At 36.6% G+C, this 15,502-nt stretch overlaps 1 pseudogene; it reads right to left on the reverse strand.

Moving 5' to 3' along the window:
• Positions 1–13,948: 13,948 nt before the first annotated feature.
• Positions 13,949–15,080, reverse strand: LOC147491680 (tubby-like F-box protein 5 pseudogene; annotated as a pseudogene).
• Positions 15,081–15,502: the final 422 nt, after the last annotated feature.

Raw genomic sequence — 15,502 nt, forward strand, 5'->3', positions numbered from 1 at the left:
CAAATGGAAGCGAGAGCCCTACCAATACAAAAACAATGGTCATGTATATAAACGATGGTTCCATACTGTTTTGTAACTTGTTTGTATTTTATTTATTTTCGGTTATACACTTGGTGTCGATTGTATTAAACCGTTGAGGCTTGTTGTGGATTGGTTGATTGAATGAGGTTAGGTGGCCGTGGTGGAGTGTTGGACTGATGAGAATCGAGTTAGGGCGATGAAGCTTGAAGCGTAATGGCCCGGCGGTTGGGCATTTTTTGGGTTGGTTTCATTTGGTTGAGTGATGATGGGTTGAAGTGGGGTAGTGTAGAGTATGAAATTTCCCGAATGGGTCTTTGGGAAGCTTGGTGGAAGCTCCCAAGACTCGTCAATGGCGTTACTGCCATTACTGTGATACTGAGAATTTGGTTTTTTATTGTGATTTTCGTGTTTGAACTGTGTTTGTGGTATTGTGGGTTGGTGGTTTGATGTATGGGGGTAGTAGGGAGTTTGATGGGGGCTGTTGGAAGCTTGGGGGAATCCATTAATGGCGGTCACGATTTTAGATCTAGTTTTGGAGAAGATGGTGGATTTAAGAGTTGGGGTCTTTGGCTTTGTTAATGTTAGTGGGTTTTTCAGTTGGAGTCGAACCGACTTGATGGAATGGGAGTGGTGGCCGGAAAATCCGGTGGCTTCTGGAGGAGAGAACTGTGAAGAAGAAGAACAGTAATATCGGTTTGGGCCTTGGGCCAAAGCCTTTGGTTTTGGTTGGGCCGACCTTGTGTTGTTTTGTTTGGGCCTAGCTTGTTTAGTTGGTTGGGCCGGAATTTCATTTGTTTCTATGGGCCGATTTTATTAGTTGATGGGGCCACTTTTTAGTTTTGATTGGGCGAAATCTTGTAGTTTTGTTTGGGCCCGATTTTATTTGGTTTAGTTTGGGCCCGGTTTAGGTTAAGTTTTTCTTGGGCGGTTTATACGAGTTTGTTTTGGGCGAACTTCGGTTGTGTTTTAGGCGGTTTAGTCTAAAGTTTTTGGGGCAGTTCTAATATTGTTTGGGGCGATCCGTTAGACTTAAAATAGATCTATTTGGGTTTTCCAATGTTTAGACTTTTGGTTTTAAGGTTTGGGCTTGGCGATTGGTCCCGAACCATCACCCTATGAGCCCACGAGCCATGCTGGCATTGACCTTAGCCATGAACCATAGCTATGACCATGAACTTGTCGAATATGGAAGCAACGGTTTGACTTTGACTATGACATGTTGAGTTTGACCTTGACCATGATGTGTTGACCTTTGACTAGGACACGTTGACTTTGACTAGGACATGTTGACTTTGACCAGGACAGTTTGACTTTGACCAAGACCTGTTGACTTTGACCAGGACATGTTCACCTTTGACCATTGACGGTTGACTTTGACTTTGACCGTTGACTAGGAAACGTTGACTTTTCTAGTTTTTCACACGTTTGTTTATATTCATTATATAATTATGATTTGACGTGAGTAGTGTGTAAAACATATATATATTGGGCTTTGATTGTGGATTGTAGACTGTATAATTGTGCTATATTTTATGTTGTAAATGGTATTGACAAATTAAATGTGGAAATCTTTGTGGAAGGCGATATAAATCTAGTTGTCATTATCTAATTAAGATTTGACGTGAGTAGTGTGTAAAACATATATATGTTGGGATATATATATTAAATGGAATAGTTTTAGAGACATAAATGTATAAATACTCCATTATTATATATGTGAGATGCTACTATATGGTAGCATAGTATTGGTGAATATTTGCCGGAGTGTGGTGTAGTACAATAATATATTGGCGTGAAAGTATGAAAGTGGTTATGAGATATAATTGAGATATTTCTAAATATTATGGCTTAGTGCAATAAGGTAATTGACCGCACGCGTGATATAGTGGATTTATTATGAGTCATTAATGTATGACACTTGAATAAATTACGTAACGAAAATCCTAACCCCGACTACCACAACTCATGTGATTGGCCGCCCGGCGTTTGATTAATCTGAATGGCCTTGGTGACCCTTCCGTCCGTTTGATTAAAATTTGAATGGCCCTCCTGGCGTGTAACCGAATAGTGGCTTGATTATTCCGTTAAGCAAAATAGAACGATGATCATAATATTTTATGCGAATAGTGGCGGTGCTTACATAGATTTGGCTTCCGTGTGAGGATTTATCGGTGTCGCGGCATCCCGTTCGAGGTGGTTACGCCGCGGGTAGCTCGATATGTAAAGGGAGGCATGTGATGTACATGTTAAGGTGGGTTCGCGATTGTGGTAGCCGGGGAAACTAGGTAAGACATAGATCTGACGTGATTTTATGAACACACAAAGAAAGTCTAAACTAATATAATTATGATAATATGTTGGTAAATGATATATCTCTAGATAGATGATTGTATATGTTTGGATGGTTAGTAGTTTAGTTAGAACCTAAAACTCATGGAGGAACTAAATGCCTTTTATTATCGCATATGGTATGTGGTATTAGTTGTTGGAAGTTAAAGCTCGATGGAGGAACTACCGCCTTAATTATTATACTTAAGGATGTTGTATTAGTTGGTGAAAGTTAAAGCCCGGTGGAGGAACTAACACCCATTATGGTTTAAGTATATATTTGGTATAAGTATATGTTGTATTTTAGGGCTACTCACACCAAATTTTTATAATCTTGACCGATTTGCATGTTTGCTTATCGGTGTGTTCATTCAATGAACATAGTTGATAAGTTTTGACAGTTTTAGTGTTGAAGAAGGTTAGGCTGCTGCTTGTGGTTTTGCGTTAGCGTTGATCTCGGGATATGTTTTGTTTTCCCTTGAGGTGATATAGAGTTTCAGTCGAGACAAAGCTATTTGTATTTTCATTTGTAAATTTTGTAATGAAGAAGACTTTTGTTTAAGTTAAAATTTTTACTGGTTTTTAATTATCCGCATATTTAAATTGTTTATGGGTTTTTGGAAGTTGAGAGTGCGTCACACCTCGGAGATCGAAGAGTCGGGAACAAATAATGTTTTTCCGAATTCTGTCGAAATTCGGGGTGTGACAACTAAATTCTCAAGTCAAGTCCTATCACCAAGGTGGAGGGAAGAGACCCCTAACTTTGTTTTGGCATCATTTGATTCAAACTTATCCTGTCAAAAGTACAATAACATCCGTATTATTCCTTTACTGAAATGATTCCTGTTATGTGTCCTGTTGTCTGCCGATTTGAGGAATGATTCCTGTTTGCTTGACAGATTTGAGGTTAGTTCTTTCTTCCCCTTTTCATTATCCTCAGAAATCTTCAAAGGTCTTCTCTAATAATCTGGCATTATCTTGAAGCTTTGTTGTCGGTCAACAAAAGCCTTCTTTTGTCCTTTGGGGAAGCTTATCCCGAACAATGGGGCACCGGGGGCAGCTTTGGTGGAAATTGTTCAGGGGTTGTTTGGCTTTAAAAGGAAATCAAAGTCATCGGTTCAACACCATTGTCGAATGAGATTATTTTTGGGCCACTTCATGAGCAAGATATGACTTGCTTGATCGCGACTCTCATTATCCCACATGATTTGGCGTGGATATGTTCTCCTCACTATATGGATTATCTCCACACAAGATCGATTCATCCAAAATATATAGCATAACCAAGGATACTCCACTTTAAGGTGAAAATGAGTGACCACTGAATTCTCGAATTGGTACTTAACCTCCGGTGGGTGTAGACATTGCAGATCATTCTCATAAACAATCAACCAAAACCAAAAAATTTCAAACCGTAGATGATCCCTAATTGTTTGTGTCCCTCCATTGTAATTATGTTATGATTGGATAATGGATTTATGTGTTAATGCTATCATTTCAATTTTGTCACACGATGGAGTAATTGGTTTCATGCTTTGCTCTACTACGGAAGGGCAGCTTTGATTTCAAAGCGTCCGATGAACCCACTAGATGAGAATGAGGACCATAGCAAAACAAAGGGACCCTTGAAGTTCTACAACCCGCAGGTAGATTTCCCTTATTTGGTTCTTTGGATTAGTATATGAGTTTATCTTTTCTCATCTGTTATGTTCTTAATCCGAATCTAGATACATTCGGTGCATTCTGTTTCCCATCGTTCGCGAAGGTGATCAACAATCGAGTATGTAATAAAGCTTCCAATAGCATTAAGAAGCGGGGATTAGTGTTGAAACTCACTCAACACATTTCAAACAAGAAAATAAGTTGAGGTTATAGTTGGTTCTGTTAAAGTAGGTTGAATGGGAAGAGATGAAGATCAATTGTCAATTGGAACTTGGACGGGTTTTGTACCATCCGATCGGTGTTACATTGTTATAACAATGGTATTCAGTTTGTGGTACCCTCAAAACTCAAAAATATCTGTTAAAGAAATCCTTCTCTATATTCTCTTTGAAATCCAACACGCTCTAGCAATCCGCCGTCGGTATGGTTTGTATGGTTTTTCCGAAGTTACATCAATCGTTTATAGATTTTTCAATTATGATTTGAAATTGGATTACGCCATTGTGGGGAAGGTACTAACAAGATTAACGATTTGTAAGCAAGCGAAAGCAATAATAATTCTCTTCATTGATAATATCCATCTTTAGCTTTGTGAGGAAAGTTGGGAGTCTTTGTTAATTGTAGTAAACTTAGAAAGATGTAACTATTTCTCTATCTTTGAGTTTGTGTGAACCTTCATTTGTCTCACATTGACTTCTGCTCTTTCACACATTTTTACCTCTCGCACATTGGTTATACTATTTAGATCATTCATTTTCATCTTTGTACACAGCGTGTTCTCTGGTTTGTTATATGTTTTTCAGAATATCATGTATCTATGTCCAAACTTTTATTGTGATGTCTACAATGGGTTCGGACTTTACGTGATAGGGATGTTGTAGAAGATTTGAAAGCCTTAATAGTTTTTAGTTACTTTTGCCCAACAAGTGGATGAATGGGGCAAGTGCTTATCATGGACAGACACTCTTTCCGTTTACATGTATTTTAATATTTATACCCATTTGGCTGTTTTCATTGTCACAAAATCCTTCAGATAGACCTACACAATAAAACTAGAACATGTAAATTATGCACTATATTCCATGTAATATAGGTCTGACTTATAAAAGTTGGAGTGGAAATATATTATAATACAATTATGAAACGCAACCCGTTCATAGGTTGTTCCACATGACATAGATGGCTATCGGTTTTATAAATCACAATTTATATTGTGTTTTTTCATTAACTATAATTTCTCTTATCTGTAGACCAAGTTAAAATTTACTTGCGTCAAGATTGATGGTTGTGACTTACAAGAAAGTTGGACCATTTGACGAAACTTCCAATCTTCTCCCCATGCTCCAGTTTCTTTCTGTAGAAGAGGATTGTTTATCATGTGTTTGTTAGCATAGGAAATGAAACTTGCTTCATCAAATCAATAACTTCTTTTTCAACGTGTTTAATGTTGTGAGAATGTGTGAAAGTCAACAACCCATTGGGTCTAAAACTCAATGTTGCCTCACCTCATGCAAAATCATCTTTAGCTCTTTTCGAAAATATGCTAGACCTACAAGATGTATAAACATCTCTTTGTGCATATTTGTATACATCTAAACTTTTAAAAGTGGAATTTTTAGAATGAATTTATGAATGTTGATCTGGCAGAACATTTCATAACAGACATATTACTTTTCCTTCTTATAAGTTTTAGTTTTTCTCTTTATGATTTGTTAAAATTATATGTTTTTTGTTTGAATTGTAGGTCTTTGAGAGTCGTGAAGAACTTATCGGATGGGCTGGGCGAATAGGGAAGGAAACTGGTTCCATTATTGTGATCAAGAAATTTGATCATTCTTCAAAGGAAGGACACCCAGGTTGTTCCTTGGTTGTGAAAGGGGCATGATGATGATAAGTGGAAGGTGAGTGTTGAATGTGGTCGCCACAACCTCCTCGCCGAAGACCAACTTAGGGGGTCATACATATGGGGTAGGCTAACACCTGAGGAGCAAAAGGTTTTGTTTCGATGACCTTACGTGGAGTCAAGCCAAAACAGATTCTTAATGTCATCAAAGAGCGAGATCCAAATAATTCTTCTAAGTTGCAACACATATACAATGCACGCGGATTAAGAAATGTTGAAAAGAATGGAAGATCACGATCACGACAACCGATGCAATTGATGGATGAGAATGACTACATTGAATGGAATATCTTGCGAGAGTTAATAGATGTGGTTGGTACTTGGTATAAAATTTTACTCCTATGGACAATACGTAAAGGCAATCGTTATGTTTACTCATCATCGAAACCGTGAAAATAATGTTGCGAGGAGAAGAAATCCGTGTCGCCGAGGCCATTGAACATTGCAGCTGAAAAAGAACGCCGAGGAGAGAAATGGAGGTGGCGAGAGCAAGCGGAATAAAGGCGGAAGTGGAGAGGATCCAGCCAGTTGAAGGAACTGGAGACAATTTCGAAAAAAAGGGATTGGACACCAAGGTTGTGAGGTTGGCGGAAATGAACAAGAAAAAGAGGGCGGAACTTCAAAATGGCATCTAAAAAGAAGGCAATTAACACGGGCTTGAAAGAGGGTGAAGAAGGATATGATCCATTCTCTAGGAGATGGACGAGGTCAAGAAACTATTATGTATCAAACACCGCGGAGGAGATGAGGCCGCAGCTTACGCAAATGGGGGCGTTGTTCTTGAATCGGGATTAGGTGTAGGTAGTGGATCGAGAGTAGCGAGGGTCACTAGAGTGGCTGGCTTGAGTACAACAAATGCAGCTTTGGAAGCAAGAGCAATCACAGGAAAATTGGTAGATACAAATGCTCTGTTGATCAAACTCCTTGCACGATTTTCAGCTTGAAATCTCATTTGGATAATTTTGAAGCGATTCTTGCCGGATTCCGCAAGGGATATATGGGAAGAAAGCAAAGGATAGAGGCCACCATTGGGCGAAAAGTCCCGGAGAATGATGGTAAGAGGCACGCGATCACACCGACGGTTAGTGACACGAGGGTCTTACGTGAAGTATGATAACAAGGAAGTATTGTATAAGTGACTTCTACTAGCTCAACTAAACATAAATGAATATCGGTTGTGTTCATTTTAGCCAAACAAGTCATACTGAAAGTACAGTTTTTCTCTCTACACCACCATGTTGTTATGAGTAATCATACAATGATATGCTCTTATCATCGACACGCTCAAAGCCGACCCGATCCTCACGGTGGACGAAATGCCACCCCCATACTTGGTCTTTGTGGCTGCTCATTGTGCCGGACAAAACAGCTCTCATGCTTAAATCCCAAAGTTGGACCGGTCCGGTCACTTGATCCTGTAGCAAGTCAGCATACCATCCGGCTCACATCCATGCTCAACACCCAACTCGAATTACCCGACATAGCTCCAACCAAGCTCTTCCCTTCTGCATCATACATATGTATGTGTGCATCATCGAGGCTGAATAGAGCACACGTGGATGAATAGGAGAGTATGCAAGACCTAACAGGCATAAAGTGGCCCTCAAGGTGGTGTAGGAATTTAGCTTGCGCTCGTCAAATACAGAAATTGTGCCATCCATGGACCCACATGCTAAATTTCTCCCATCAAGACTCCATGCGGTGAGGGCGAACTTGCCACTGCCACCCTTTATCGGAGGGCTTAGATGATTCAGGGCGAGGGATCGGCGAGTCACAATCAATTGCCAAGTGGCGGTGTCCCCTCCAAATCTTGCCGAAAACATACCACTGAAGGAAATGAAATTGTGACAATGATTTCGCAAGAGAGAACTACGATAAACATAACGAACATGTTACCTTAGGGGTTTGATTAGCAATGTAGATATTTAATGGGATTCACTATACACAGGTGATAGCAAGAATGCAAATGCAGTTAATGGTTAGGTTGATACTTATCATGTAGGTTCCTTTTCTTAGTCATGGGAACAATATATCCATAAAAGCAAGTATAGAAAACAAAGTGACGAACAGTAATGGTTTAGGAGTTCACAGAGATTGAGAGTACTAACATTCATCCAATACTTCACGGGAGCTGTGGGCAACTGCACATACATATATCAGGATGTCTTTTAATGCTTAAACGAACAAGGCACGACAACTTAAAGGGACGGACTATGGTTTTACGGATTTCTCAATGTATATGTGACGGGCAACTCTTCCCTAAAGCTAACACATCCACAACATCACTACAAACAAAACATGATCACAACTGTTTTCTGTTTCATTTCTTTTCTTTTTTCGACCGGTAAAACATGATCACAACTTCAACGGAATACCTGTTGTTAAGAACCTAAGTTATTCATCTGGGCATATCGAATTAAAATAATGATATTGTTGTTACTATTAATAATGCAATTCTTCCTTTTCCAGAGTGACAAACACGTAGTGGGTGCCATCTTTCTTCAGTCATAATACAAACCGATACTTTATAATTGGTCAGAATTCATCAAAATATTCAGATCATCTTTGCTTTTGCGTAATATTTATTAGTTATTGCCACAGCATACTTCAGTGAAGCATAAAGAAGACATCATGCGTATTTAAGTATAATCTCACTAACTTCCACGCAAACCACAAAAACAACAACATTGAACGTGTAAAAGGAAAGCTATTTTTTTAACCAATCAAGCTTTACAGCATCAAAGTAAATACAAGGATAGGCCTAAGGAGCGAGTTTGTCTTATTCACATCATGATGAGTTACTCTGTCAAAGTTTCTATGCCAGAATTCTTTACTCACATTAACGAACCTTCTCCTTATGCGCTAATGAACTGGGTATAGCTAGGAGGAACCAAAAGTAAAAAAAAAAAAACTAAATGTCTTCATCACCAGACCCATAGGCTACCCTCTCTAAAGCATCAAACACGGGCTTAGCTCAACACAAGAGTTGACAGCATTCTAGGGACAGGTGCCTAAATCCGTTCATGGAATCAGGAAGCTTACCCAAGAACCTAAATAGCTAGAAAATTTCTCGATCCAATCAAATAAAAAATTGTACACAACCATATAGTGTGAATACATAATTACTTGACTTTAACAGCCATACTGACATCAATAGAAAAATGTTGTTTGAGTCCTCAGAAAAATTACCTAAATTCTTGCTACTATATACCTTAATCAAAACTTGGGAGTTGATACACAAGAAACAAAACTGGAAGGTTGAGGCAATGATTCAAGCGTCAAAAAACATAATTGTTCTTCCCTTGAAAGACGTCTAGGGGATGGAGATTGCAGATCGAAACTATCCCCATATAGTTCGCCGCTCACTTGGCCTCAAATTAACAGCTACTACAAATTTTTAATCAGGGTTCACTCTCCAACTTTGCATCGTACAACAAGGTATGTACGCCTAAATGGTACACTCCCACTTAATGTAAATTTCAAGGTCATAGTTCATGGTTATCCGTACATCTTATATATAAAATAGGAAGCATTTGAAAGGAAAATCATATAATTGGTAACAAAATTGAAGCGAGAAAATAACCATTAAGGAAACCGACTAAATAAGAGTGTGGAAATGTCAGTACTTTAAGGACTCATAAAAAGGGTTACATCCATACTTTACTTATCCTCAATCATATAACAAGTGTTTTTCCACCTTTTGTAAAGAATATCATACACTTCTTTCTTTCTTTCTGAAGCAAGGATGATCACTTTCCCAACCTACTACTACATACCTATCCCCGATACTGTTACTACGTTAACATAATATCGTTTCGGACTTTAAAACAATAAAACATACCCGAAAGGAGTTTTTTTTCTATCATGGCAGAAAAACAGTGCATCAAAGTACCAAAACAAGAAGAAAAACGAGTGGAAGGGAAGAATTTGGATGTAGTAGTGATGGGGACTGAAGAATTTGATGTCAAACCAAGGATTACTACTTCTCCACAGCTCAAAATTGTGAGTATACGCATACTTTATATGTCTATATGTATAAATTTGCTATTTGTTTTACTGTTTAATTCTAAACTTGGATTGGATAACATTGCATGACTTTGTGATTTTGTCGTATTTGTCACAAGCTGAATTGTAATTGTGAATGTGTGATAGAGAGGCAGAGCACAATAATATAGAGTCAAAGTGACTAAATAGCTAACTTTGATTTACTTTGTTATATAATTCTCGAACCCTTCTGGTTGCTCATAGTATTGTGGTTTCTTATTGTTAATCGTCTGTTTGTTAATGTAGGAGCAAGTTGGAATGTCGCACCTAGAAGTATCGCCATGTGTGACACCTCAGGCTCAGGGCACAACCTTAAGGCTAGGCTCTACGACAAGGGGGAAAGAGATTGTTGGAAAGCCTTATTACAGCTGAAGTGTTGCACCAGTGAGAGAATCCATCCTGTTTTGAAATTAGCACAAGGCACATTACCCAAGATTAGTTCTTACCCTATTACCGGAGCAAATCAGAAATGAGACAAGTGGAGTAATGTTTAGCAAGTTCAAAGAAAGGGTCCATGACTGCAGCTAAATAAGAAATGAGCCAACTAGAAGAATGTAAAACCTCAAGCCAAGTTCATCAACATAGAGAAGCTTTCTTGATAAAATAAAGTTTTTTTGATACTACAACAGGAAGTGTATATGTTATGTGGTGTGTTTCCGCGTGATACCCAATAAATTTGTAAAGGTTTTCTTTTCTTTGGCTGTGTTGTGTTTTTTTTTTACTGCTTCTGGTGAATTTCTTTGGTTGACTGAAGGGGTTCTTTGCATTTATGATTTTTTTTCAATTTCTACCGTTGTTGAAAATGTTAGAATGTACATCGCAATAAATTTGAACAGAGTTAGAAAGTCATTTCAATAAAAGGTCACATATCAATGGACTCCTACTTATGTTGACGCACATATTCTGCTTTAGAAAGACAATCCAAATTTGGAAATAAACATCATGACTGAATTAGAGTTTTCATAAAAGATGAGTTTAACTGAACTTCTAAAATCATATCACAATAGATCCTTATAAATTTAACAACACAACTTCCCGTATACGACAATTCAGTAGCAGAAGGTAAAAAAAAAAACTTTTTATACTGACAATTTTTATACAACTTATCTAAGTATCGTAGTGAATATTGTTTTAAAACTTACACAATTTTTATTTTCTTTTGCAGATTATTAATAAGAGATAAACTCATCTACGAGGTAATTTCATAATCTACCATGGTATTTATTCGCTGTATTTGTTCTTAACAATAGAAATAATAGTGTATGTTTTACAACCTAATACGGTTAAAACCCTAATTCGAATAATAAGAAAAAAAAATAGTTCAGTATCATATTCATATTTTCTGTTATATATGAATCAAATTTTATATTAATTGTGACTAAAATTCTATAAAATAATGCAGGTAAACTACATGGATAGCATAGATGTTGATGAAAATAGTTTCAACTGCAATGGAATGGTGATTACTCAAAAATTAAGTGATCCGTGGATTATAATTGAGCAAAACAGACTCTGTTACTACAGGATACACAAGAATAATATTTATTATGAAGACTACAAAGGATTGACAGATGAAGTAGAAAATAAAGTCCAGGGAGATCGTTTAGAAAAAAAAAGAAGAAAAGAAGAATTTAGATGAATAATTTGGAGAAGAAGATGAAATGCTGATGAAAAGGAGCAAATAAAAAGTTGTGATGGAAGACTTACCTTTCGGAACATATTAATTAAGATCTTTTGTAACCACTACTTCTTCTAAGTTCTTTTCTTGCATTTAGAACTCTTATTGTTTCAACTACATTGCAAAGAATAGGGCTTACAAACAAATAAATAATGTGATGTTAGAGGACTAAGGATAAACATGGAATGTATCTAAACTTCCGATTTTCAAGAATTCATTGTTACAACATAAAATGGACAAAAACATTTTCGATTTCACATGGTTCGGATGGTAACATCACAAATAATAGAACATGTTAATTAAGTCATCCATGAGAATAGGATTTAATCCACATAGGTAAGCAATTGTTGAAACCATAATCTCTTCAACTCATGTCTAATCAAATAATGGCCCTCTAACTAACCATGGAGAAAATATCAGATAACCAATTAATTTGACGTAATCGCAGGTCGGAGTACTACAATTTAATATCTTAGAGAATGTGGACTCCAGAAAACACAAAGGATCCAGCAATCTGGACAGAATCGACACCAAAAGTTTTATCTAGACTATACGATGAGTACTATGACTGAACATTTGAGAAACCGTCAAGCCAAACTATTATGGCTTTACCAGAATGTGTCCTTACTTTCATATATCTATTGTAACCATCACAATAAAAGGAACGATTCAGATTAAACATGTCAATTGAATGAATGGTTGGATTTACAATGGGGCACTGGAATTACGAGTTATCAATTTGATCTAGACTACTTTGGTGTCCTAAGAATGCAGGAGGACCATGCATCAAGTCGGAATTATCATGCATGTCTATTACTTAATGTTTAAGAATGATCACACCAAGAGATTTGGTAGGGGGATGCCTGGTGAAGTATTTGCACTAAATACTATATAGAGTGGGCCAAACTTGGATTGGTCCGGCCTTTACCATATTAAAAACAATTCTATTTTATATAGTTATATTCGTTTCTAATTTAGATAAGTATTGCTTAATTCAACTTCTACACACGATCCGTTTCTAATTTAGATAAGTATTGCTTAATTCAACTTCTACATATGGTACAAGTCCAAAACAGGTATACTTCTAAAACTAGAATAAGACATTTGGAACTTATAAATATAACACAACAATGCCTCGAGTAATATAATTTTCAGAAAACTATAGAGCTACTACAGAGAAAAGGTACACATGACAATAATTTCTTTTTCAATCTTATTAGATTTTTTAATAGTATTAGTAACCATGTGTTATTTTAATCCATGAATTTAGCATAAATAATACATCTGTTCATGCATACATAGCAAACGGTTGAATATTCATCATAATTGTGATCAGAAATGTAATTCTAATAGCTATATATATATATTAAATTTTTTCGATGAGGTGAACGACTTCGAGCATGCATAAGCAGAATCTGGGAAGCTGTTAATCTACAGGACAAGACACAATCATATGGTCTACACATGTTGCTACTTGACGAAAAGGTAGAACAGACTAAAAAAAAATGACTTCTTTTATATCAAAAAACTTTTTGAATTTTAATCCACTTATATTACATTGTGCAGTCGAATCAAATTCATGCAAATATTTTACTAGGAATCCAACACATGTTTGAAAAAAAAAACTGATAGAAGGAGACATATTTGTAATTGATAAATTTGAAGTCAAAGAAACAACCGGAAGATATCGTCCAGTAAGATCTAAGTACACTATTTCTTTCACTAAAGATACTATAGTATCTCCTTCGGAAGAAATTGGGACGACATTCAACAAATATAAATTTTCGTTCGTAGAATTTGAAGATCTTATGATACCTAAATAATACCGTGCTGAAATTAATAAAAACTGAACTAATAATACAACATAATTTTTGCAGGGAGAGCAATTCACTTGCAGGGCAAAGTTTGTGAAGATATTTGAAAACCAATGGAGCTACAAATCATGCAAGAACTGCACTTATAAGCATGTTGACAAAGGATCGGAACCTTTTTGCACTAACTGTGAAATAACATACAAGACTCCACAAGACATGTAAATAAATCACTAATAAATACTCCATCTTCGGTTTTATAATTCATTACTAATTACAACTTTAAAAATTAAACATGTACCTACTTAAACTATGCGTACAAGATGAGAGTGGAGAACAAACAACTTTTGTCGTCTTTGGTAAAAAAGCACAGAAAATAGTCGTGTTTCCTATCCAAAAAATAATGGAGCTGACTTCTGAGGCAAGTACGAAATAGCTTCCAGTTGACATATTTACAGTGAGCTCTTATGTAGAAGAAAAAAACATGCCGATAATCCAAAGTCATTCACATGTTGGTTTGGTATCAAAGCTGCTCAAGCAAATTGCAAAGGCTTGGAAGGCTGAGAGTGGGTAACAATAATCCATAGTGAAGATATCTTTCCCTATTTTTCCAAATTGTAGTATTACTTTCTCCTATTCTTCCTGTGTAACATTGTGGGAAGGCTCGACAGCTGCCACTAGCTGGAAATTCTTAACAGAAGCAATTGTAACACATCCTCGAAAATTTAAGCACCAACATTGTAGCTGCTCATGCCATCGAGGTGCTTTGTTCTTCAAGATAAGTGGTTCATTTGCACCCCGTACTGGTAGTAGTACGGTTCTGATAGCTTTTTAGAGCTGAAATCAACATGTTGATCGATCCTTGGAGATTGGAGTTGGCAAGAGACAAAATTGTTCTTCAAGAGACTGAGGGAACAGAGTTGGTGTGGGTGCAGTGCCCCCTTATAGAATAGAAGAAATGGGTATTGAATACATGGTGCATTGCATTCTCCTAGGTCCTCTGGCACGCAAAACATTTAGCTCATATCCTATGGTGCCTATGTTGTAATTACCAGGACTAGGACTCTCGAGAAACTTGCTTGGAGTGAATTCTTCGATCTCTCACTTATGTTTTAGTCCAATTTTGATCTTATAATATTTTTTACTGGAGGGGGAGAGGGGATCTTAGTACAAGTTATGCTTGACAAGGATAAGAAGTCTTTGCTTGGAACTTCTTGATGAACTAATATATAGAAGTTAACATTGCCCATCCCTTATAGTTAGTAAACCAATTTGTCCATGGTCCCCAAGAGTCACCAATCTTTTTGACGTTTATAGTCTACGTGTTTGTTTTTTAATTAGATGAAGCAATATGCTATTGTACTGATGGAAATATCTTTGGCTTAATTTAATGTATGGAAATATCTTTGGAAATATCGACAAGAATGGTTGTATTATTTACTAGATTGAATGTTACTTTTTTGTAGGTTATTAGGCTTGACTGTGATAATATATGAGAACGTTGTGCCTGGGGAGGAGAACCAAGTACCAACTATATATGATAATATATATTAAATTCAGCACACATAGAACTTTTAAAGTAATTACCAACTCAGTTGCATTATGTACCGATGCCATTCTCCTTCTGCACCATAGTTTATGGCCAAGTGACCATCATGTTTCGCACTGATTTAGTTTTTTCTCCGCAAGTATTTCATTATGACTACTAGATCACTATCTACTCAACTTACAAATCTCAGTAAGTATTCTTTTGGAAAAGGCTTTGTTACATTATAAGTTTTCATTTGGCATTAATAAGACCACTTACGATAGACTTGAAGCACTTTATAATTGTTATTTTATGTCATGTTTGTAAGGACATTACAGAAGGATAAGTAGAAGTTGCTATTACACACCACCTTGAATAATTAATTGGAAATTAGAAAATTGATGCAAATACATTAAACTAACCTCAAAGTAAACGAGGTTGAAAATATTAGCTCGAGTATAGTTTTGCAATTAAAATGGTGTATTTATCATATCCCTATTGATATAATCGTGGACGCATTGGTAAGT

Source organism: Coptis chinensis, chromosome 6, assembly GCF_015680905.1.
Source record: "Coptis chinensis isolate HL-2020 chromosome 6, ASM1568090v1, whole genome shotgun sequence".
Classification (NCBI taxonomy): Eukaryota; Viridiplantae; Streptophyta; class Magnoliopsida; order Ranunculales; family Ranunculaceae; genus Coptis; species Coptis chinensis.